At 36.2% G+C, this 27,562-nt stretch overlaps 1 long non-coding RNA gene across 3 annotated transcripts in view; it reads right to left on the bottom strand.

Annotated features, from left to right (window-relative positions):
* The window catches only part of LOC126949997 (uncharacterized), a 173,904-nt gene extending 165,156 nt beyond the window's left edge, over positions 1 to 8,748 (bottom strand). For all 3 annotated transcript variants that reach the window (XR_007724022.1, XR_007724023.1, XR_007724021.1), the window contains exon 1: positions 8,467 to 8,748. This is a non-coding gene — a long non-coding RNA (uncharacterized LOC126949997). The remainder of the gene's footprint in view (positions 1 to 8,466) is intronic.
* Positions 8,749 to 27,562: the final 18,814 nt, after the last annotated feature.

Here is a 27,562-nt window from a genome sequence, read left to right as displayed (position 1 = left end):
TAGATCAACTATGCAATCTGAGAGATAAGATTTATTTCTAAATTATTGAAATCTAAATTTCAAACTCAAGGAAAACACGATCTAGCCTTAGTAGTTTATCAGGGTTTTCTCATGTGAGAAAAATGCAGTAAACATTCAATAAAGATCTGTGGCATAAAGTTTTTAAATATTTCCCTCCAGTTATACAATTTTATACCATGACTCACACCACACCCCCTTTGAATATCAGCTTTTTCGTGGGTGTTCATTTATTTAGAGACCAAGTCTGGCTATGTTGCCCAGTTTTGTTTAAAGACAGGTTCTCACTATGTTGCCTATGCTAAGCTTGAACTCTTAGGTTCAACCAATCCTCCCGCCTTGGCTGGGATTACAAGCCTGTCCCACCACACCTGGCTTTGATTTAAATTTCACATTTTTAGTGAGACTTTCTCAAGCTATTCTATATAAAATGCAAACTCGCACTATTTAGCTCTCTCTCCCTTGATTTTTCTACTTAGTACTTATCTAGTTTTTTTAAATATGTTTTCTATTACTGAATTTTCTCTTTTATTATATATCTTCCCCATTAGAAAGATGTTCCATATGGTAGACAATTGAGTCTCTTTTCTTTCTTTCTTTCTTTCTTTTTTTTTTTTTTTTTTAAGATTTGGAGTCTTGCTCTGTCACTCAGGCTGAAGTATAGTGGCACAACCATAGCTCCTGTAGCCAGCCTGAAACTCCGGGGCTCAAGTGATCCTCTTACCTCAGCCTCCTAAATAGCTGGGTATATGCCAAACATCTAGCTAATTGTTTTTTTTTTTTAAGGGATGGAGTCTTGCTATATTGCCCAGCCTGGTCTCAAACTCCTGACCTCAAGCAATCTTCCCACTTCGCCTCCTCAGTCGCTGGGATTACAGGCATGAACCACGAAACATGGCTACTCTTTTTCACAGATCAATACCCAGTGGGGAGAACAATGCCTTGTACCTAATATTGCTCAATGAATATTGGTCTCACTGAATGAATGAGTGAATTTAATGACAAAAACTTCATACTGTTAAAAAAGATGTTTTAGATTATGTTTATTTTTGGAAGATATGAGGTTGTAGAAAAATGTTACAATAAAAAGGCAAAGGGAGAAAAACACAGATGTTTCTTAGCATAAATAATGAATCTAGCTGGCACCACCCAGATCGATAAACTGACTCATGTGATCTTGTGGCCCCAATCCAGGAACTGACTCAACGCAAGAAGACAGCTTTGACTCCCTATGATTTCATCTCTGACCTGACTAATCAGCACTCCTGGCTCACTGGCTTCCCAACACCCACCAACTTGTCCTTAAAAACTCTGATCCTGGGGCCAGTCACTGTGGCTCACACCTGTAATGCCAGCACTTTGGGAGGCCTAGGCAGGCAGATCATGAGGTCAGGAGATCGAGACCATCCTGGCTAACATGGTGAAACCCCATCTCTACTAAAAATACAAAAAATTAGCTGGGTGTGGTGGTGGATGCCTGTAGTCCCAGCTACTCGGGAGGCTGAGGCAGGAGAATGGCATGAACCCAGGAGGCAGAGCTTGTAGCAGTGAGCCGAGATCGCGCCACTGCACTCCAGCCTGGGTGACAGAGTGAGACTCCGTCAAAAACAAACAAACAAACAAACAAAAAACATTCTGATCCTGGAATGCTTGAGGAGACTGATTTGAGTAATAATAAAACTCTAGTCTCCCACAAAAAAAAAAAAAAAAAAAAAAAAGAGGATGTTTAAGACTCACCTCTGACACCTGGTTTTATAACTCTAAGCATGTTGTTTAATCACTCAGGCTTTCTGTGGTGATTTACAAACCAAGGATTATTAACTTCCCTTGAGTACATAAAGTAAAGAATAAATAAAATAATGGCTATGAGAGTTTTTTTTTTAAACTCTTAATCACTATACAAATATGAGGTGTCATTATGATATGAGGTAATAACATTTTCATTGTAAATTTCAGTATTAAGATATACAGTGTATCTGTAAAAGAATAAAGTTTTCTCCAGTCTTTTTCTTGCTTGAGTAGGAAAGACTACTTGTTTTGAGTTGATTTCCTAAAAACTTAACAGTCATAAAAATATAACGTGGTAATACAAATATTTTGTGCTTGTTTAAAAATGTTATATATTTTATTATAGAAATCTTAGGAAAAATAAGTAAATCACACAAAAAAAACCCAAATCTTACCACTGATAGATAATGACTGTCACATTTTCACCTATGTTCTTTCATTTTTTAAAAAGATATAATAATTTTCTAGTTTCAGGTTCTTTTTAACACAATGTTGGGATAATATTAATAAATTTCTCTTAACTTTTTAATTACAAGTTGAGGCCAGGCCCAGGTATTGTCATGACTGAACCAGGTGTGCACGCACTTAGGGTGCTCTGACACACCATCCTCCTGCCATCAGCCACAAAGGTTTCCAGCTGGCAAAGCAACACTCCAAGGATCCTGTAGCAATGATAAAGTTTTCAACGTAAGTCACTCTTCACCCAGAGCTTAGTTCACTTCTTTCTTGTGTGATCTGACATCATCTCTCAAAATGCTATTAAAATTTCTGAGATTGACTGGATCGAACTTTTTGTAAAGGTAGCCAGAAAGTTGAAAAAATTAGATTTAAATTAACTGAAGGTAATAACTAAAAACATATGAGTTTCTTTTAAAGGAATAGTTTACATTGTTTATAGCATTTCTTTCAGCATCTAGTAGACAGTAAGTACCTCATAAACATTATGTTGGGTTTAACTGAATGTGTAATTTTTTTTAAAAGACAATTTAGATGAAATTATGAGTTCTCAACCTAACAAAATAAAAATCAGAAATTTGTAAACAAACCTAAGAATAATAAACAGATTCTTGAAACAAAACAAGTAGATACAGTAGATAAATCTTATAGATAAAATAGTAGATAGGCTTGGCATGGTGGCTCACGCCTATAATCCCAGCACTTTGGGAGGTCAAGGCGGGTGGATCACCTGAGGTCAGAAGTTCAAGACCAGCCCGTCCAACATGGTGGAACCCGGTCTGTACTAAAAATTCAAAAAAAAAATTAGCTGGATGTGGTGCCATGTGCCTGTAATCCCAGCTACCTGGGAGGTTGAGGCATGAGAATCCCTTGAAACCGGGAGGCGGAGGTTGCAGTGAGCTGAGATAATGCAACTGCAATCCAGCCTGGGTGACAAAGTGACACTCTGTTTCAAAAAGAAGTAGATATATAAAATTAACAGGATTAGCAGAGAGGTTACGTAATTATCCATAAATGATATTTCTTTTCACTATAAAGCTCAACACTTTTCCCTGCTTTAAAGTTTTAAATACTTATGTGGATTCAAGTGTGATTTCTTCTTGGCACCTAGTAAGTGACATATGGTATAACAAACTATTCCTTCATTGGCTTCAGTACTACCCTCATCCTCGCATCCTTGTTTTCTCCTGGATGTCTCATAAAAAAAGGTGTCAAAGTCAACACATCGTTATGGTCTCTCCTCTCCCTCTGTCCCTCCCCTACTCTTCATCCTACTCCTGTCTTCTCTGTTTCAGTAGCAGACCCATCCACACTGTTACACAATCCAGGAACCTGGATTCATCCCACTTTTTCTGGTTCTGATGCCTACATTTCAGCCAATCATCAAGTCCTGCCTGCTTTACCATCTACATATTTTTCATCCCCACCTTGTCTTCTCTACCTCTGCTGTTGCTTCCTCAATATGAGTGGTCATGATCACTTCTATTACCTCTCTCTCTCTCTCTCTCTCTCTCTCTGCCTTGGTTTCTCTAAGTGTATCTTCCACACATCAGCCAGAGAGCTCCATCGCACAGCTCTGCTTAAATATGGTCATGAGTTACTTAACAACAGGGATATGTTATGAGATATGCATTGTTAGACAATGTCGTTGTTTTGCAGACATCGCAGAGGGCACTTACACAAATCTAGATGGTATGGCCTACTACACATCTCCGCTGTATAAGATAGCCTATTGCTCATAGGCTACAAATCCATACAGCATGTTACTGTACTGAACACTGTAGGCAGTTGTAACATAATGATATTTGTGTATCTAAACATAGAAAATATACAGTAAAAATATGACATAAAAGATAAAAAATGCTCATCCTACCCAGGGAACTTAAAATAAATGAAACTTGCAAAACTGGAAATTGCTCTGGGTGAGTAAGTGAGTGAGTGGTGAGTGACTATGAAGGCCTAGGACATTACTACGCACAACTGTAGACTTTATAAACACTGTACACTTAGGCTACACTATCTTTATTTAAAATTTTTTTCCTCAAAAATAAATTAAACTTAGCTTACTGTAACATTTTTATAATCCTATAAATGTTAACATTTTAGAAAATTTTAAATTTTGTTTTAACTTTTTGACTCTTTTGTAGTAACATTTAGCTTAAATTACATATTGTATAGATGTACAAAAATATATATCCTTATTTTATTCTAAATTTTTATTTTTATTTTTTACTTTTTAAAATTGTGTTCAAATCTAAGACACAAACAAACATGTTAGTCTAGGCTTTCACAGGGTCAGTATGATCAATATGATTGTCTTTCACCTCCACACCTTGTCCCACTGGAAGGTCTTCATGGGCAATAACACACATGGAGCTGTCATCTCCTATGATAATGCCTTCTTCTGGAATATTTCCTGAAGGACCTGTCTGAGGCTGCTTTACAGTTAATTTCTTTTTTATAAGTAAAAGGAGTACACTCTGAAATCATAATTAAAAAGTATAGTGTTGCAAAAAATAAACTAGTTATATAGTTGTATATTACCATTATCAAGTATTATGTAAAGAACATAATTATATGTGATATGCTTTTATATGATTGGCAGTGCAGTAAGTTTGTTTACACCAGCATCACCACAAACACATTAGTAATGCATCGTGCTATGATGTTATGCCCACTAGGTTACACATTTTTCAGCTCCATGATAATCTCATGGGACCACCACCATGTATGCAGTCTATCATTGACCACAACGTTGTTACGCAGTGCATGACTGTACTTTACTTGGTTTCTATCACTCAAAGAACAAAGGCCAAGCTCCTTAGTATGGTATTACTAGGAGAGTATTTATCTCAATTTACTTTCCACTTTCCCCACTTTGTATTTCCACTTTCCCCACTTTGTATTACTGTTTAGAATTCAGCAAGTTTTGATTACCTGCATATAGCAGGGTGTTACATAACTCTTAGCTATTGCTCAGGCTTTCTCCTTCTAACCCCCTGACTACATTTCACTTAGCTTTCATGATTGGGTGGAAAACCTTTGCTGACTTTCCAACTGGGGTGAGTACCCTCTTCTGTACTGACAGTGTATCCACTGCATGTATTTGCCCTAATACACTGAAATAATTTCATGTGTGTTTTCTCCCCAATTAGAGAGTTGAGAGCCTCCATGGAAGGGCCAATATCTGACAGCTTTCTAATCCAAATGCCTCACTCAGAAAGAAAAATAAATATAATGCTAAACCAAACTGAAAATTAGAAAGTAAAAATTAGTAACAGGTAGCAGGTATAAAGCCCTTCCAACATGCCAGATATTATGCTGAGAATTTTCTATAGTATTATCTTGCTGAATTTTTATAATATCTCTGGAAAGTGGTTGCTCTTATGACCCCCATTTCACAGTTGGAAAGCATGAGGCCTATGGGATTAAGTAACTGGCCGAAGGTCACACGGGCACTATGGCAAAGCCAGAATTTCACACAGAGGCTGACTCTTGGGCTTAAGCGTCCAAGCAATATGCTACTAGCTGACTGACAAAATTACTTTTTGGAAATAACTAGACTAAAATGTATGAGTCTAGATATCTAGTAGCCAAAGCAAAATCTGTTTTGGTTAAGTGGATGAATTCATCACTGCTTTATTTTTATAATGAAAGGTCTTTTCACCACTAGAGAAGGATAGACTTAGCCCTGCACTATTTAATTTTACTCAGTTTTATTAGCAATCAGGCTGTTCACTTTCAGTATCCCTTACTGAAATAGGTTGTTTGAATGGCAAATCCCTGCTTATAGGAAGAAACAGGTAGAGGAAAAGTAAATTCTAGGATAACAACTCATGAGTTAATTTGACCCCTGCCTCAAGAGAATCTCAATTATAAAACAGTAAGCACACCATCAAATGATACCCCTCCTGGTTTCTATGAGAAGTTACATATAAAAAAGCAGAAATAAATATAAACCTAAAAATCTCTAAAGGGAATTTGCACATATGACAAACAACTAATCTACAAAAGCAGAAGTTGAGCAATGTCAAGCAAGCCTTGAAAATCAATGCAATCAGGAGGTTACTTACTATAAGCAAATATAGAACATTCTTTACAAAATTTATTTCTAAGGGCTTTGGGGCTTCTTTGTGACTTTATTTTAAGATTTTAGAAATATTTCAGTAAGATTAAAAATGAAATGAAGAACATTTTGAACAGATTTATATCATCACATAAGATAAATTTGGGGAAAAAAGCAGACTTCATTGTCATAAGTCAATGTTTTCAGAAACATCTTTAATATTTCTTAAATAAAATCCCAACCCAGAAATAAAAACAAGAAACAGAATTGTGACTAGGGGAAATATTAATTATATCATCAGTAAAGTCGGAATTTTCCTAAAGTAGATGATGCTCATATTTCCAAATAAAATTTCTCTAGATTTCTCCATTCTCCAGAAAGTCTTAAACCTGTTTTCTTTACCTCCTTTTCCATCTTTTCCTTCCTTCCATCCTTCCTTCCTTCCTTCCCTCCTTCATTTCTTCTTTCATCTTTCTTTTTTTTTATTTTTGAGAAAGGATGCAGTGTCATGAGAAGGTCTTAAACTTGTTTTCCTTCCTTCCTTCCTTCCTTCCTTCCTTCCTTCCTTCCTTCCTTCCTTCCTTCCTTCCTCCCTCCCTCCCTCCCTCCCTTCCTTTCTTCCTTCCTTCCATCTTTATCTTTCTTACTTTTTTTTTTTTTTTTTTTAAAGGATGCAGTGTCATGATTATGGCTTACTGCAACCTTGACAGAACTCCTGGTCTCAAACAATCCTCCCACCTTGGCCTCCAGAGTAGCTGGGACTAGAGGCATATGCCACCACACCCAGCTTATTTATTTTTTTAATTTTGTTTGTAGAGACATGGTCTCGCTGTTATGTTACCCAGGCTGGTATCAAACACGTGGCCTCAAGCAATCCTCCCACCGTGGCCTCTCAAAGTGCTAGGATTACAGGTATGAGCCATTGCACTCAGCCTTAAACCTGTTTTCTATTATAACAAAACTTAAATAAAAGGAAATGTTACAGTTTTCATAAAGATCCACACAGTACTTTGAGGAGTGCAAAAACAACTAGATTTGAGGTTCTAAAGGTCTTGTCAACTTGGGATGTGGCATTAATGTGACAGAAAGCTTCTAAGTATATGATCTTGCAAGCTAATCCATATGTCATGAAACAGGAAGTTTCACAAACCAAATTGAAATGCTTACATCACACAGCTTATTAAGTCAACCTTAAATACACAACAAAAATCAACAGGAAAGAGATGGGTAAATTAATACACGTGGCATGGGGTGTAAGTACTTACTGAATCCTACTTAAGCCATGTGCATTTGTCCTGAATTCCTCATGAGTATTTTTGCCTAAGTCCTTCTGGATTAGTTTGCTAGAGCTGCCATAACTGGGTACCACGAACTATGTCGCTTCAACAACAGAAGTTTACTGTTTCAACGTTTTGGAGACTAGAAGTCTGAAATCAATATGTCCACAGCATTGATTCCTGCTCAGAGCTCTCAAGGAGAATCTATCCCACGTCTATCTCCTAGCACCTGGTGGTCTGCTTGCAATCTTTTGCATTCCTTGGCTTCTGCTACATCACCCCAATCTCTGTCTTCATCTTCACATGCCATTATCCCTGTGTGCATGTCTGTGTCCAAATTTCTTTTTTTATAAGTACACCAAGTCATATTGGATTAGGGGCTCACCCTACTCCAGTATGATGTCATCTTAACCATTTACATCTGCAACACCACTAATTCTAAACAAGGTCACATTCTGTGATACTGGGGGTTAGGACCCCAATATATGAATTTGGGGGACACAATTCAACCCATAATATCTTCCATTCCTTCTTATTTATATGTGTTACTTTCTTTCTGTCAATATATCTCACACGCCACTTACTTCTATAATCCATTTCATCTACCTTATTAATTTCTCTTATTTTCAATAGATAAAATAGAATATTCTTAAATAATGTAGCAAATGAACACCATTGGGCCAAATGTTTTCATCTATAAAATAACACAAATATATAAGAACCCAATGACATACAGCTTTTCCGGCTGTGACATACAGCCACAAATATGAAAATCCTGTCCTTGAATTCCAATTACCCAGAAAGTCTTTATTCATCATTACAGAATGACCTAGCTCTTCTATCAAAGGTAACACTACTCACCTATTCCCAGAGGCAGGAAGCTAAACGATAGCAGGTTTCATATCCATAAAATCTCAAAGTCTTGTGAGGCTCAAAAGCCTAGTTAGTAAATGAAAAGAAGAAAGCGAGATTGAGAGAAGAGACATTTTTGATCAGTGCTTTGCAAACACTGAAGAATAACATGTTTCCTGTGGGTTTCCAGGCTTAGCATCTATTCTGATTTTGTTAGACTTGATTCTTAATATAGTAGAAACCGTGACAAGCTATAAAATCTCTGCAGTATCTAGAGAATTGTTCTCACCAAAGATAAAAGACTACAAGGAATAATAGAAATGATAATTCATAGCATTTTCTAATTCTCCCATATTTGAAAATCCATAGCATAGGGGCAAAAAAGACATAAGGTGCTAATTTTTTACAGTACAGAGTCTAAAGTTATATACAAAGGTAAATACAAAGGTCAGAGATTGTTCTTAAAAAATGCTACCAGAAATATAACCTTTTCTTTCTACATTTCTGTCTGTATCTCTTTCCTCTGTTCTGGAAATCTTCCTAAATACTCCTGCCTGTATTTGTTAAATTTGTAAAGACAATAATTAGTAGCTAGCTTATTAGCTGCTAAGGGTTTAAGTCAGTTCTCATCATGTTTGCATGGATGCTGGGTTTCATGGAGATCCTGGAATTCATTTAGCAGATCTAGGGCTGTGCATAGACTGTCAAATTTTAAAAGATTTCTGCAGGTGATCTTGATGCTCATCCAACTTGAGAAGCCCCAGTTTACTTTTTTAGCAGCTAATGCAATAATTTGAAGTCATGTAAATAAAAAAGTACTCCCTCAAGCCACAAGACTCACGCTGTTCTCCAGAACACTGTTTTCTAGGATTGAGGTCTCTAAAATTTTTCTTCATGATTCTATTGTTAAAGCACCTTTGAATATAAACTGAAAAAAAAAAATGTGATTTGGCTTATTCATAAATAACATAGTTGTAATATTTTATACACACAATTTAGTATTATAGAACATACAGGAAGGGACCGGGCGCGGTGATCCACACCTGCAACCCCAGAAATTTGGGAGACCGAGGTGGGTGGAGCACTTGAGGTCAGGAGTTCGAGACCAGCCTAGCCAATATGGGGAAATTCTGTTTCTACTAAAAATACAAAAATTAACTCGGTGTGGTGATGTGCACCTGTAGTCCCACCTACTCAGGAGGCTGAGGCAGGAGAATCACTTGGATCCAGGAGGCACAGGTTGCAATGAGCATAGATCACACCACTGCACTCCAGCCGGGCCACAGAGTGAGACTCCATCAAAAAAATTAAAATAAAATAAAAAATAAAAAATAAAACCATAATGGAAGGGGAAATTTAGGAGATAAAATGAATTAACTCAACAGTGTATGGGTCATTTTGACCACATTGAAAAGTGGGTACCTTCCACTTTGGGGTTCCCTCCACATATATTTATTGAGAGGGAACATATTGAGAGAGTTTGCTTTTCCTGCCACTCCCCACAGTCTTTTAATTATGCCACCTTATATTTCAAAAGCACTTTACAGTTTACAGAACATTTTTGTATCCAGGATCTTATTTGATGCTCAAACATCCTATGGCATAGACTTAATGAATATGAATAACCTTTTATAGATGAAGATACTAAGACCCATTCCAGGCATTTGTGTAAAAATGGGGAAACTAAGACTGAAATCTCTTTTGCTTCAAAATTGACTACTTTATAATCCAAGGTTTAGTGGTAAGCCATATGATTGTGTCTACCTTCTCTTCTACTCTAAGGCAAACAACAATAAATGGTTGCATTTTTACTATGCTTATTTAGAGATAAATAAAGCTGCCTGCTGGAATTATATGTGTCACAAGATGCGGTAAGAATAAAATAAAATGTTATATGCCAGTAAAAAATATATAACTCTGTGTATTATAATATCCATACTGTAGTGTAGTGGGTCTCAACCTGGGATGATTTCTCTTGGGAAAGGTTTGGCCACATGTGGAGCCTGTTTTTGGCCCAAACTGGTGAGTATGGGGAAGAGTGGCTGCTGACACCTAATTGTTAAGGGTCTGGGATACTAGTAAACATCCTACTATCTTACAACACACGAGGCAACTCCCACCACAAAAATTGCCTGACACTAAATGTCAACAGAGCTAAGATTAAGAAACCATGCTGTTGTACATCTACTTGTTTTAGTCATGAATCATTCTAAGTTGCTCATGAAACCTGTGCTGTCACCCCAGCACCAGCACATACACACCAAATATTGCACACTCTTTTACAGTGTTTACTGACTTGCTGAAACATATTCATAGATCATGGGGTGAGAACACTGGATCTACAGAGTGAAGCAAACAACAGGTCCCAAAGACTTCCGTTGAATTGACTTTGTTTTTACAACCCCTCAGAGAAGTCAATCACTATAAGACATGTTCTGGGACTCCTGTTATTAAACTAGAAAGTCAGAAGTTCATATGCAGCCAATAACGTGAATGCATCAACACTTTGTGGGATATTAAAGTCATTCATAACCTAGTAAAGCAATATTTGTACATTCTAATTGAGAAGCGGTTCATTTAATCTCACTCCACAAGATATTTTTAATTATAAAAAAGGCCACTAATCTCAAAGTGGAATTTGTGGCTTATTTTATTTCCTCTAGCCCTTTTGAGAGAGATTAGAGGATTTGTTTCATAAAGTATATCAGGTAGTGATTAAGAGGGCCCCTAGTGGATTATAATATTTTATCACATAAGAATGAGAATGAATATTCCATTAAAGTCACCTGACTTTCTGAATTTAAGAGTCAGGAGGAAATTATGAAATAGGCAGTTTGTCTTCAGTAACTTTTATAGCCTTTTTATCTATCATTTCTTTCCTTTGGAGTCAAAATTCCCTCTGCCCAGTTTCCTTATTCTTTCTTGATCAAAATGTGCCAGTTATATATATAGACCATCAACCAATACGTACTTTTCTCAGTATACATTGTTCAAAGGTAAAAAAAAAAAAAAAAATCATGGAATGGAAGTTGTTTCTATTTTTCCACTATTAAATATTTTAAGCCTAAAGAACAGAGTGAAGCTGGGTGTGTTGGCACATGCCTATAGTTCTAGCTACTTGGGAGGCTAAGGTGGTAGGATTGCTAAAGCCCAGAAGTTTGAGGCTTCAGTGAGCTATGATCATGCCACTGCAAATCAGCCTGGGCAACAGAGCTAGAACTCTAAGAAAAACAAACAAACAAAAAACAGGGTGAATAAATATTTAGGAAACAAGAGATTCTTATAGTCTAACAGCATACAATAATGGGTTTGCCAAAGACATACTGATTCAAAAAATATTTTATATAACTTTCAACACAGGTTAAATTTTACAATATCATCTATATAGACTGACCACATTTTATCTTAGCTAAGATAAAGCAGTTAAAATAATTATTTTATTAATATCTATTCAATGTGCTATGTACAGACTTTATATGTTTTAAAATTATTGTCTTCTTTTTCTCAGTAATAGAAATTTAATTTTATATCTCCTGTGCTATTTGGATTAAAAGCATAGAATTTTCTGCATATGTATTTAAACTCAACAAATATTTTTGAAGGCCTATTATCTGTAGGATCTTAAAATATTAAAATACTCCAAATTCTAAGCAAATTCTAGACTATAACTCATTCAAAAACAAACATAAAGCATTAAAAAGGCAGAATTGTATTCAAACTATAAACAGAATTATTCAATGTCGATTAAAAATATGGTTATCCAAGTCTCTCCTATGACACAAAGACGGAGAAAGATATATTCAATGTGCAAGCAGGTCAGGGAGGAGGCCAAGAAGTCCTCTTCTAAAACAAACAAAACTCTCAGCCTTGGGGATTATCAAGCTCTTTTTAGATTTCAAAACCAAGCTCCTTGCATTTGTGTTGGGCAACACTATAATGAATCTAACACAATTCTTTCCCTTTCAAGGTGCTCATTACATTCAGCATTACAAAACAAAACTAAGGCTTTAGGGAAGACATTTTACAGTGTCCCAGTGTGCAAACCAAATCAACATAACCCAACCATCGGTTTGTTTCTCAAGTCTATAATTCTTTACCACAGAAGAAGGTTCATTCTAAATGTGAAGTTTCACTCCAAGTGATGGTCTAACAAAATTCAAAATATCACTAGCCAAAAGAAGTAATTATTTCTTTTTCCAATCCCAGACTTTTCACTAACATTATTATATATTCTTCCCCAAATACCTCCATCTTTACACAAACTGCACTTTTGATTTCAGGCGTTTTCATTAATAATGACCCACACTCACTTTTTTCCTATAGTGGACAAATATCCAAAGAATATCTTTGCAGAGCAAGGCCACCTGTCACAGGACCATCATGTCTATCATGGTATACCATTGAGAATCTGTCTGGAGACTTTGTCATCAGCTTTTTACCTTCACTTATCAATGCCCCTCAAATATTAGCCAAATAGATAAACTTCATGGTAGACCAGTTACAGTTGTCCCTTAGTGGACGCTTAGGGATAGTGAATACTTAGAGGCTCTTTCTCCAGTTTGATTGCCTTTTCTTGTCCCATGAACTGTACTTTATTTTATACTCTGGATGAACCAGATAGAAAGAAAGTGTTAAAAGTTTGAGTAAATATTGACACTATAACTACCTAATAGACAAGAAAAAATATTAAATGTAAAATCCTACTTGAAACTTGACATCCAAGTCCAAGGCCAGCTATATAATTGGTGGCTCCCAATAAAAAATGGAAATGCTTGGGTTATTGTTCAGAAAGCAAGAAAAAGTGCCATTAAGGGTACTGAAATATCAAACATGTTCTTCTCTTCTTCTGCCTCTCAAGCTTTCATGGTGTTTTCTATTTGTTGCTGGGAGAGTGTAGATCCTCATAGGCATACTTGGGGCTCCATCTTGCAACTCAGTTCATGTGTGCACAGAGCCTACCCTTTCTCACTAGGGGCCAAACCAAAGCGCTGTGCCCTGGCTGGTGACAGGGAAGTCCATTTCCTTTTCCCATTAGCTGCTGCTCAAAGTACAGCAGACAGATGACCCTCAAAAAATTGCAACCTCTAAACCAAGATTCCCTTAGTACCTGCATAAGTACGTAGGAGATCGGCACCATGCTGTGACCGTGGTCAACTGGCCTAACCATGTCCATTCCCACTTCCTCATAAGCTTTCAGTGCCAAGTCTACAGGCCTAAGGAAAGTTTTGGGGCTTATCTGTTAACACAGGGCTCCATAAAAGTAAATGGAAGAGAATGGCCTTTAGATTGCAAAAGTCCCTACTTGAGCTTAGCTTTATTGAAATTATTCTTGCCAGTCTTGCTGACTTACATTCTACTGCGATCTGTTCTGTCTGGTGTTTGGAACATCCTACAGAAAAATAGAGAGAAAAAAAAGGGACAGCTGGCTAAAAAAGTATCACAAAGATCACACTGATGAATAATGTATGGCACCATAAAATATCACACAACACATAACAGTTATTGACAGATTGGATAATGTGTTTAATACCTTTATGTAATTCACTAACCCTTGGACTTAACGCTCTGTTTACACAAACATTTTAGCTGAAGGGTAAAAACACTTTTTAAGTTACTTTTTTAATGTTGAGCAAAACAATCCACAGGTCATTTGCTGCTTTTGTTTTAGGATCCCTCAGAATTAGGCATGAGTTAGACTGTACATTATTTATTTAATTGTTTTGGAATGGACATTTCTGAACAACAAGGGAGAAGGTGAAAATGTGTGTGTGAGAGAAAGAGAGAGAGACACAAAGGGTATACTACCTTTTTTTTTTTTTTTTTTTTTTGAGACAGAGTCTTGCTCTGTCACCCAGGCTGGAGTGCAACGGCCACTGTGCCCAGCCCCACTTTTAAAAAAAAAAATTAACAAAAATTCCATATAACTGTACTGTAAATTATACTTTTTCAATATATGTATACATTGTGGAATGACTACATCAAGGTAATTAACACATTCATTACCTTATATACTTATTTTTTATAGTGAGAATATTTTTTTCTCTAGTGAAACAATCTTTATTGACCACAATGGCATTTCAGATGGGTTAAGAATTGGCTGGAAGAGAGCTTAGTTTAACTATTCTTGTTTAAAAAAAAATTAAAAAATATTATTTCTTCTAAAAAAAAGGTGGGGGGTACATGTACAGATGTGCAGGTTTGTTACATAGGTATACATGTGCCATGGTGGTTTACTGTGCCTATTGACCTATCCTCTAAGTAACCTCCCCTCACCCTCCATCCCCCAATAGGCCCTGGTGTCTGTTGTTCCCCTCTCTGTGTCCATGTGTTCTCAATGTGTGAAAAGATTTCAAATCTATTATCTTAGCAATTCTTAAGTATGCAATGCATTATTAACTATGATCACTATATTGTATGACAGATCTACTGAACTTATTCCTTCTAACTGAAATTTTGTATCCTCCAACCAGTATCTCCTGAAACCCCTCTCTATCACATCCCTTGGTCACTACCATTCTACTCTCTGTTTCTATGATTTGGACTTTTTAAGATTCCACATATAAGTGAGATTATGCAGTATTTGTCTTTCTGTGCCTGGCTTATTTCACTTAACATAATGTCTTCCAGGTTTATCCATGTTGTCTCTTCCCCCATTTATTTCTTACAAACATCTATTCAAATTGCTGTTGCACTTTCTGCAATTTCTGACTGTAACAATTTCCAATTAATAATTCAGCTTAACATATCAGCAAAAGATATAATTTAGTTTAGAAACCATTATTCTTACCTTTCTATAAAATTATAAACCTAAAAGTACTTCTTGAAGTCAAAATCAAAGCATTAGAAAATAAGATCTAAGAATGAGTTGGTATAAATGATGGATGCCTTATTGATTGAGCCCCCCACACACCTGCAGAGCGCTTTTAGTGAAAACAAAAGAGAGACCAGGAAAGCTGGAGACACTTCTAATTCTTAAAGGAACTAGATTTGAATTCTGAGACATAGTTGGTAAACAAATAATGTATCAATAACAGATATTAAGGAAAACGATAGAATGGGAGACAGAACAAAAAATAACTTCAATATTTTATAACTAGTAAGTGAATTGTAACAAGAAACAACAGGAAGCAGTAAGTGGGAGGAAATTATGAGTTCAGTACCAACATATTAATTTAGGCAGAAAAGAAACTAACAATAAATATTATTTGGCGGTTACTGAAAAAGGAAACTTGAAAAGAACATAAGATATAATAACTAGAGTTGTTATTTTAGGTATGTAATGAGTATGAGAAGGTAGCTGAACCACGGAAGTCTCCACTCATAGCGGAGAGGAACATTAGAGCCGAAGGTTTAACAGGAGCAACTCCAAGCCTGATAATGGAAGGAATGAAAAGGAGCCAAAAGACTTAAAGAAACACAAATAGTGCAAAAGTGAAGGCACACTGGAGAGGGTTTGATCAGCAAATGGGAAACATTAAAATAGAGCGGATAGAGATCTGAACAGAGAAAAGCAACAGATTTAGAGCTAAGTCTGCATTTTGCATTTGATTCCAACTTCTACTCTAGAAACTCCAATCTCGTAAAAATTATTCTATTTCACATAAATATGTGAAATATAATGACAAAGAGTCAAAAATCAAATATGGAGTCCTTCTCTCTATGAATTTCCTAGTATTAATAGTTCACTGATATTTACTATTTGGAGAAATAATAACTATTATTAAAAATTACATAAAATAGGAAAATGTATGTCTAGTATTTGGCAGTTTTTTTCTATTTCATAATATTTGCAAACCTGAGCTTACACAGAAAAAAGATTTTTGAACTAAAAGTGGATGTTATAAATTCATTAATATATAAATTGTAACAATGTTATATTTGTTATTATGATAATTCTGAAATTATCATTTTATGTTAACCACAGGTGATGAATTGAAGGAAACATAGACCACTCCAGCCCATGGAAACAGCCTGCTTTTTAATTAATATTTTAGAACTTTGGTTTTCAAATATAATTAATAATTCAACAGATTGATGTTTTACCACTGTTCTAGAAATTGCCCCATGGAAACCTAAATTACCTTACCTGCTATTTCGAGCACCTTGATTTCTTTAACTTTTTTTTTAATATTCCTTATATGTTCATGCTTCTCTTAATTCTTGGTATTCACACTTGCAATTATATTCTGCATGCTGCTTGTAATTATCTTGCTGCTATCTTGAGTCTACGTGGTTTCCCACACTTCAGATCCACACAAGCATACTTGTGATCATAATTACAGTCTTGTATTTTTGTTCAGCAATTTTAAAACCTTCTTGCTTTTAAAGCAATGAATCTTCTGTAAACAGAGCTTCTGGAACATACCCTATATAAGTGACTATCTTTTGGAATTTTTGAACCTCTTTGAAAATTGGATAAATGCCTGTTTTCCCTAGTAACACACACAGACACACAAAATTTTCATACAAATTTAGAGTGTTTACTTATCTCCTGAAGTCTTTCCTTATTTCATCTAGGGACCACAGACTATTACAAAATCTACTGCATTAGATGTTTTCCAAGTAGAAAAAACAAACACTCTCACCTGTCCTCCCATTATGAGAATTTTCATAGCAATACAAAGTGTCTTTTTAGAAATGACTCCCCTCCACCTATCATCCCTCACTCAGTCTTACTGCTATATTTTAACACCATTAGACTGAAGGAAGTTTACAGGATATTCCATTCTCTTTCTTACCTTTGTGCCATTTCCTAATGCTCAATGTGTCTTCTGCCCCCTTTACTCTCCTCTCCCAATATCACCAATAATCTTCATGATCCCACATTTAGTAAGTGTCTTTTGGCTCCTTATGTTACTTGACTCTGTAGTAGCAGTCTATGCTGTTGTGAATCACCTGAAGTTGGGGCTACTATCCTTTCTTAGTTTCCATAATCTCCTGCTTTGTTGTTTTATGTTCCATATCAGCTGCTTCTCTACTTCTATGTAATTGCATTTTCTTCATCTCAAGTAATACACGTAGTATTTCCCAAGATTGTTCATAGTTCTGCTTATCTTACTACTCCACACTCTCTCCCTAGATAATCCATCCCTATCAGAGCTTCAGTTGCAATTCACACACTGATTACTCCCATCATATTATGCATCCAATCTTGACCTCTCCTGAGCTGCATATGCATATATCCAAATTCCTCCCTGGTATTTTCTTCTGCATGTCTAAATTAGTTATTAAGTACAACTGAATGAATGATCTTTTAGCCCTAAACCTAATCTTTTTTCAGCTATCTCAGGGCAGTGGATACACTTCATAAACTAAAAAGCTAAGAGTTATTCTTGGGACCTTATTATCTCACCCTCCGCTCTAGAATGCAGAGCCTAGAGCAATGGTGTATATGTTACTGCTTCATCAGCAAGGACAATCACATGGAGCTGCAATTAAAGAAAGGGAAAGAGATGGAGAAAGAATGGAGAATCAATACGAGAATGCATTAATTGCTTCATCTCCCAGACAACTCTCCCTAGTAACCATATAAACTGCATTTCAAGAGAGTTCATGCAAAATGAAAAAAGAAGAATTTATTCACATCTAATTTTCCATGAGTCAAAAACACTAAACCTCTAACCAAGCTGAGACTAATTTTGCAGGGCTAAGAAACACAAAGTTAGCTCTTGAGTCACTGGAATGATGGTGAGAACCACTTCTAAGTCTACTCCTTGATTCCCAGATCTGAGTACTTTAGCTGTTGCAGACAGAAGGTTATATATTATCTGTCAGTTTTTTACATAATTTCACTGGGGATTGTCCCCAACCTGGCACCTTAATTGAGACAAACCACTCAGAGGGCTGCCTCTGGAGATGGGGACATATTAATAAGATGTGCATCTTATGGACATGGACTCACTGTCACATTTCCATTGTCACAAAACAACATGTTTGTTGCTCTGACACACTTTTGTTTGTACTGAAAAGGTTAATAGATTAGTCATTCCATGAGCTTTTTGATAAAGCTCAGAGACTGAATACACAAATAGACAATGGCCAAACCATAACGAAAAATAGTACTCTAATTTACAGACTGAAGATGCCAGTCTGGTGCAGTCAGACCATAACCTCTGTAGCAACTAGCCCAAAATGTTTAAGACTTAAACAATAATCATCTGATTCCCTAATTTTGCCTCTATTTTCTTATCAGAATGAACTAGAGAAGCTAAATATACTCCACCAACCAATCACATAAGATGCCTGCTTCTAGTTAGCCTGCCTTCGACTTCCCATTCCAACAGCCTCCAATCAGGATATACATGAAGCCTTCCCTGTACTCCACTAGAAATTGTTTTCATTATCCTCCCTGCCCTTAATTATTAGCCAAACTCAATTTAAGCTGGCTGGCTGGCTTGCTATAGCAAGCTCTGAATGGTGGCCTTTGCTATTTATTCTAATTATTGATCAGAGCGTGATCTTGGAGACCCACAAACAGCAATCTGTTCATATGCATTTCTCCTAGCTTGACTATGACCTCTTCAAGGAAAGAAGCCTTATTTAATTTTATTTTAATCCTTTCTCATTAAAAAATATACATGCAATCTATATTTGTATGAGGGAAATCAGAAAATGAGGAGAAAGTAGAGTAGTATTCACTTACAAGAGCAAAAATATTAGAGAGAATCAGAAATGGAACTTGGAGAAGCAGGATAAATGTATGATTATGAAAACTGATAGACATAAAATAATATTCTCAAAAATAAACTCAAAGTTTTAATAGTGAATTAAATAAAGCTCCATGGTAAAGAAGAATGAAATGGAATTTTGAGAACATTGATGACAAATGGAAGCACAAAGCTCATTTACCATGGAAACTTGTAAATGTCTCCATATTTATGAACCAGTTCACCATAGATAGTATGATTTTATCAAACGATAAAGACAGGCCTTGGCATCAGGTGGAATTGGTTTTAATTTTTACTCTGACACCACAATTTATTAAACTACTTTTACTTCTGATAATTTAAGGAAATACTTGACTGATATTAACATGGCTTTATATTTAACTAGAAGTATGGTTTACTACAGACCAATAAATAAACAGAAACTGTGACTCAACACATTGGTTGCTTAATAACTTAAAACATACTGATAAAGCTTCTCAGGTCTTCAGCATTCTCATATGAAAAGTATGGATTTCCCTCATGGTGTTATTACAAGAATAAACATTTTATAATAAATGTAAAACACCTACAATCTACTCTACCTGGCGGGCACTTAATAATGTTAGTTTCTATCTCCACAAAGACACCAATTAGAGAGACAAGTCAATGTACCTGCCCACTATTCTTGAGGTAAGCCCTATAAACTCCAAGTAGTTCTCAGCTAAGACTATTATAAATTATCACCAAAATAAGTTATCCTTTCTTGGGCCCAATTAAATCCCAACTATCAGGTAATTGTTCTTCAAACATCAGTAAAGGTATATAATTTGTAGCCTATTCTTGCAGTACATAAACTTGGTAGGGAGAATGTTCTAGTAAATGGAATATACTTTTTCATTGACATCATTTACATATAGGTGTTTTACTTCCCAGGTCCAACTGTTTGTTTGTTTGTTTGTTTGTTTGTTTTGAGAGCCATAATCTTTTTTTTCGACCCCCAAGAGATGGAGTCCCGCTCTGTTGCCCAGGCTGGAGTGCAATGGCACCATCTCGGCTCCCTGCAACCTCCGCCTTCTGGGTTCAAGAGATTCTCCTGTCTCAGCCTCCTGAGTAGCTGGGATTATAGCACACGTCATCCTGCCTGGCTAATTTTTGTAGTTTTAGTAGAGACAGGGTTTTACCACGTTGGCCAGGCTGGTCTCGAACTCCTGACCTCAGGTGATCTGCCTGCCTTGGTCTCCCAAAGTGCTGGGATTACAGGTGTGAGTCACCATGCCCAACCAAGAGCCATAGTCTTTAGCCTAAATAAATGTTGACAACATGTTCGTGATTGACTTCAAAGTCTTCAGTAATAATTATCATCATAAGATTTCCATAGTTGTTACTGTCAAAACCCCTTCACTTTCTGCCTGGCAGATAGAAGAGTTTGCATTTAGACCAGAGGTACTGGTGACTAGCTCAAATGAAAAGGTAGAGAGAGCACATAGCATGCAAGGCCTCTGAGCCATTCATTCAGTTCCATATCTTCTGGGTCTAACGTTATTTCTATTTGGTAATTCAACAAGAAAACTATTCATGCTGGTTCATCTATTCTTTGGGCTTTTTACTTGTGGGTATTCTTTAATCCTGCATTTTTAATTATTCATGTTTATCCATTTGTTCATTCATTTATACATCAGAAAATATTTATTCAGAGCCTAAATTGAATAAAATGTGAAAAATATAACTTCTGTTAAGGAGTTTTAAGGTGAGGGAGTGGAATGGGGCAAGTGAGACATACATGTTCAAAAATAACCATAAAACATCGTGATATTGTTGCTAATTAGCATTGTAATTGGCAATGTCATAAAGCTTTTTAAAATAACATATATGAAGGAGAAATTACTTCCAACTTGAAAAATTGAACGAAGTTTCACAAAGCATTTGAATCATATCCTGAAGGTTTTCAAATGAGAAGGATGCTAATAGAGAAGACTTTTAGGAAAGAACGTTTTTGGTAAACAGAAATTACTAAGGACCAGAGACTTGAAAGTGAATGGTGCAGTGTAAAAATGGCTCTTAGTTTTGGTATGATTGGTTAGTCTACGGGTTGTGTCCATTGCGGGTGTTTGATGGAGGTAGGTGTGAAGAGTTTGGGGAGAAATCATGTAATTATGTGTCAGATCGTAAAGGGAAATGAAGATATTATGAGAGCTTTCTAAAGAAAATAAAGAGACTTCACACGTTTCTGAACAAAGTCACTTGAATTTTGTATTTTTAAAAGACAAAACCTAAGGTTCTATGTTCAATATATTAGAAGAAGAAAAATTGGGAATTTAGCAATCACAAACCAGATGTGAAGGTCTGAAAAAGTGAATTACCATTAGAAATGAAAATGAGAAAACAGATGTATGACACATTTTATATTTAAAATTAAAAGGCCTTCATGATCAAATGGTTATGATCAAGTGGATGAAAAACAAGAACTCAAATCACCTTAAGACCCTAGCTTGAGTATCTGGTGAAGCAACTGAACAATTGAGAAACAGAATTATCAAATTAGAGTTCATATACCATTATAGAGGCCTGGAGGTTATTTGAATTAGATACGTCCAGTCTGTTGGATTTTCAAACTTACATAATGATCTCTGAAACTTATGTTCAGAGAGTATGTATCTAAATTCATACACTCTAAAATTGGTACGTGCCTACCCTCACAAAATTCCAACTCTTTCCTTGCCATTTAAACAACTTCAAGTAATCCCACAAATGACAAGTTTTTGGAAAAGGAACTTTAAGGCACCGCAGGGTAAAAATTTGGTACCACTTCTTAATATTAAAAAAGAATCTCAGGCTTATATAACTGTACAGTATTTTTTAATGGATAAATTTAAAAAACAAGATAAATAAACCCACTCTCAAAACTGGGGCTACAGCTTTAATATATATGAGCTTTTGATGGTTTTCATTTAAAGACTTTCCTGGTTTACTGTTTGCCTGTAGGGGCAGAAAAGGTTGGGAATTGTTAAAGAAGCAAGAGGAAACTCTTCTTCTTTCCCAGGAGAGATTCCAACAGGGCAGATAGTTGAAAATAATGGATCTGGAAATTATGGGGCTGTGAATTTTACACATAGATTTAGAAATTATTTCCACCAAATAGCAGTTGAAACCATGGAATGGTATTAGACATGCATAGAGAAATTCTATAGTTTACTTAAGTTAAAAATATATATTAAAACATATACTTAAGCAGGTTATTATAAAATTTTAACATATTGGGTAAAGTAATATATTAATTTATACTGCCAGCTTAGCCTGTTTTATGAAAAACACATAATAAATTTGTTTTCTACAATTTCAGGATAAACATTTGCACTTACTGAGAATATCGCATTATTAAGGAAGATTAAAAATGTGTATATTAACTTAAAATAGAATAGTAATCACTCAAGTACAGCAAACAGGGCAACACCCTGATGAATGTCAGAAGACTAGGCCTGACACCCTGTCCTCAGTGCATGCTTTTTCAGTAATGTGTACCAACTCTAGTCCCTATAACATGATATAAGAAATAGTTTCAAAGTTTTTCTGGTTTTTATAGTGCTTCTCTGCCCTGAATTTATTAAGCAGATGAACTCAATTTGGCAATGTAGATCATACTGTTAACTTTCTGATCTACCCATAATGTAGATCTTCCACAAAGTACAATGGAATGTATATTACATTACATTCACAATTATACAGTGAAATCTGTGCAGATAATCAATGGTTCAATGAATGAAAGAAGAATATACAAAAAAGACAAATGTGTCTGCCTTGAAATGTTGAGACAATTTCTAATGAATATAGGCATGAAGCAGTTGACACATATTATTTTATTGTTAAAACTCTTATTATAAAAAATGAATTTGAAAGAGTATTTTCTAGGTAACAATTACAAATTAGACTGTAACTTGTAATTGTTTGAATTCAATAACTTAATAATGAAATTATTGAACAATGACTTCAATAATTTCATTGTTCCTATTAACAGACTTTTTTTTTTTTGAGATGAAGTCTCGCTATGTCACCCAGGCTGGCTCTGCCTCCCGGGTTCACACCCTTCTCCTGCCTCAGCCTCCCGAGTATCTGGGACTACAAGCACCTGCCACCATGCCCCATTAATTTTTTTGTTTTTTTGTTTTTTTGTTTTTTGTTTTTTTTGAGACAGAGTCTCGCTCTGTCACCCAGGCTGGAGTGCAGTGGCAGGATCTCAGCTCACTGCAAGCTCCGCCTCCCGGGTTCACGCCATTCTCCTGCCTCAGCCTCCCGAGTAGCTGGGACTATAGGCGCCCGCCACCTCACCCGGCTAGTTTTTTGTATTTTTTAGTAGAGACGGGGTTTCTACCGTGTTAGCCAGGATGGTCTCGATCTCCTGACCTCGTGATCCACCCGTCTCGGCCTCCCAAAGTGCTGGGATTACAGGCGTGAGCCACCGCACCCGGCAATTTTTTTGTATTTTTAGTAGAGACGGGGTTTCAATGTTTTAGCCAGGATGGTCTCAATCTCCTGACCTCATGATCCGCCCTCCTCGGCCTCCCAAAGTGCTGGGATTACACACGTGAGCCTCCACGCCCGGCCTTTCAGTTAACTTTTAAATGATAAATAATTAAAATTATAATTATTTTACAATATTGTATAGGGTCATACTTACATTAAAACATATTCATTGTTTATCTGAAATTAAAATTACTTAGCAACCTGGTTTTTGTTCTTCTAAATCTAGCAACCATACCTCTGCCCAAGTTATTATTATGATATTCATTTTTTGTTGATTTACTCCTAAGACTAGTCCAGAGAACCATAGGGTTGAATTAATTGTTTGGTTAGTTTCTTTCTTTTTTGAATATGGACACTCAGTTTGATCTGTTAACAACTTTTTAAAGTGAAGCACATTGTGTATCAAAACATATTCAGTGTGTTTCAAGATGAGAACATTATCACAACATTCTTTAGAAAATTTATTTCACTACTCTACTTCAGACCTTGCAGTGAGCCGAGATTGTGCCACTGCACTCCAGCCTGGGTGACAGAGCGAGACTCCATCTCAAAAAACAAAAAACAAAAATAATTTAACTTAGCATCCTGTATTTTATCTTTCAACCCTAAGTGGATGATCAAGAGTGCTCATCTGGAGTTAGACCTATCTTGCTTGTTCAGGTAATGATTTTAATATTTGACATGACTCTGACTCACTGTGTGAACAACAATGTTGTAGTCATTATTTCTGTTTAAAAACAGAACAGAGTTCCAGTTCTGTTTTATTTCTGAGCTTACAATGGAATTATACTTCCTAATTTCTCTGTAGTTAGGAGGGACTTTATATCAAATTCTGGCCAGAACACTTAATTGCCTACAAAAGACCCTTTAGATATGTCTGATTTCATGACTATTACATTAGTCCTTGGATGACTATAATAAGTAAAGCCTGCCTTCTCTGCAGTTAAGATGTAGCATGAATGTTTTAAGCCAAGAATTTTGGGTCATTTGTTGGCATGGATAACCCATCGTATGTTGACTAATACACAGCACCCAAAGTTGAGGGCTAAATGCAGTTAACTCGTGAAGATTGAGAATTTACAGCTAACAATAACCAGATACAGATGAAAGTAGATCTGCTATTAGACTGTGAACACATACCATCTTGGAATCAGATTTAGGAAAAAATGAGGCCATAGGTATCTTCCATATTTTTTTTCCTTTCTTCATTTACTACACCTAATATGTAGACAAATATTTATTTACAATTGCCTATGTTTTGGTGTTCAATTCAATTGGCCCAGTTAAGTAAATTAGAACACATTGTAAAAGCTCCATTTTAAAAAATCCAGCTCCGGTTTTATTTTCCTTGAAGGAGGTTGAGAATAAATAGAGAAGTTGGAAAGTGACCACAGACGTAAGAACAAACTGAAGTGAGTTTTTTGTCACTCTTACACACCAAGTGAGGAGGTAAATTCCAACAACGACAACAAAAAAAAATCCCATAAAACTTTCTGTATCACAGAGGGGATAGTATACTTGTGAGGAAATGGGATGTCTAAAGCACACAGGAAAGAGCGTATTCCTGGAAAAAGTGAAAAAAAAATCTGTCTTCATGAGGATTAGAGTCTATTAAGAATTTGAAGACAATAAATAAAGAAGTAAAACACATAGCCTGTCAAATGGTGAGAAGTGCTAAAAAGAAAAATGAGGCAAGCAAGAAAGATAAACTGCAGTGAAAAGTGAGTGGGCAGGAAATGTGAAGAGCAGGGTGAGGGAGCCTTCTCAGAAAAAATGTGAATTTTCAAAATGAGACAAAATGAGGAAATTCAATCATCTCTTACATTTTTGATTCCTTAGTGTGAAAGTTTGCAGCTTGTAGCTGTTGTAGTCATCTTACATTCTTATGGTCAAAATCTAATAACAAAGTACAATATAGAGATTTGAGAACATAAAAATAAAATACTTTTGGGGCTTTGGTAATGTTATTAAACCTATTTTTATGTGAAATAATGAAATTTTATTTTATTTTATTTTATTGTTTTTTTTTTAAGAAGGAGTTTTGATCTGTCGCCCAGGCTGGAGCGTGGCGGCACAATCTTTACTCACTGCAACCTCCCCCTGCCAGGTTCAAGCGACTCTCCTGCCTCGGCATCCTGAAAAGCTGGGATTACAGGTGCCTGCCACTTCACCTGGCTAATTTTTGTGTTTTTAAAAGAGACGGGGTTGGCCGGGCACGGTGGCTCAAGCCTGTAATCCCAGCACTTTGGGAGGCCGAGATGGGCGATCACGAGGTCAGGAGATCGAAACCATCCTGGCTAACACGGTGAAACCCCGCCTCTACTAAAAAATACAAAAATCTAGCCGGGTGAGGTGGCGGGCGCCTGTAGTCCCAGCTACTCGGGAGGCTGAGGCAGGAGAATGGCGTGAACCCAGGAGGCGGAGCTTGCAGTGAGCTGAGATCCTGCCACTGCACTCCAGCCTGGGCGACGGAGCGAGACTCCGTCTCAAATTTAAAAATAAAATAAAATAAAATAAAAGAGACGGGGTTTCACCACGTTGGTCAGTCTGGTCCGAACTCCTGACCTCAGCTTATGCGCCAGCGTCGGCCTCTCAAAGTGTTGGGATTACAAGCGTGAGCCACCAGGCCCAGCCAAAATCTTAACTTTTTTAAAGCCAATTAAGTCAAGCTTTTTGTTATCACTTGGAACCAAAAGACAAGAACATCGCTGAAGATGCAGAGAAACCTTGAACTGTGATAGAGGAAAGCTGAGAGAGTTTCAGTAGCTTTATCTTCTTATTGAAATAAAAATAATACAAGTTTTTGAAAGTTTATGTTTCAGAACAGTAGTGATCATTTTTGAAGAGCTGCATAAGGAAGAAAAAATAAATTTAAAAATTACAGATAGTAGTGAGGTTAGCTAACTGACAACCTGACAATGTGTCAGTAGAAATTCAAAATTTAAACACTCTTCCAGTACATATTTACTCTCCACATAACATCCTACCATCTCCCAGGCACTCGATTCACACAGAAAAAGCCATAAGCTATCTATCACACTCATCACTTTTTATGCCTGCTCCTGCTGCATTTTCTCTGGGAGCAATTTTATGAACCTCCTTAGCAATAGAAAAACAACTGGATGCATTTTATTGAAGGTAATATTTTGTTTAATAACTTTTTCCTGACAAATTTGCTCATGCCTCACACTAATTTTATTTTTACTAGAGAGGTAACTAGGCTTGAGACCTTAGGATTAATTTTGAAAGAATCAATCTATTTCATTTACTGATTTGTTGCTAACATGCTCATTTTCTCAAATTATTAAAACCTCCCATGATATTAATACTCACAATCACCCCCCATTTCAGTATACCACATGTTGAAATTAGCAGGTGAGAAAATAGCCATTCCTAAAAGAACTCCAATATTACTACTTATCCTACACTGAATGATATGAGACTAGTATAGGTAATGCTAGGCAGGCATATTTAGTGTGCTATAGTTCAGCTTCCTAGTATAGATTGTTTCCTTCAATAGCACTGAAATTAAGATAAACACTTCTTATTTTAAGACTCATACAGGGCAGAAAGACTGTTGACCTAATATACAACTGTGCTATAAATAATTTGCATCCCTTTAAATTCAGTATCAAACTCTGAACATGACTAATGTCTCATTCATTCAACAACTATTGAATAAACCTTTTTAGGAGGTTTTGTGTCGGACACTGTGGGTGAGAAGTTTTTAAAGAATATGATTCCTAACTGAAGAAGATCACAACGTAGTAGTTGTAAGTATACATAATCAAAATGTAACTTTTAATGAATAGTACACAAGTTGAATAAACTAAGGACTGTAGACAGGCCGAGGAATGATTATATCACTCTGTGTCAGAATATAATTAGGGGAGATGATAAGTTTGAATTCAGGATAAAGTACACAGAATGAAGACAGACAA

This window comes from Macaca thibetana, chromosome 3 (genome assembly GCF_024542745.1).
Source record: "Macaca thibetana thibetana isolate TM-01 chromosome 3, ASM2454274v1, whole genome shotgun sequence".
Lineage (NCBI taxonomy): Eukaryota > Metazoa > Chordata > Mammalia > Primates > Cercopithecidae > Macaca > Macaca thibetana.
The sequence above is the reverse complement of the archived record's forward strand: the minus strand, read 5'-3'. Positions and strand labels throughout refer to the sequence as shown.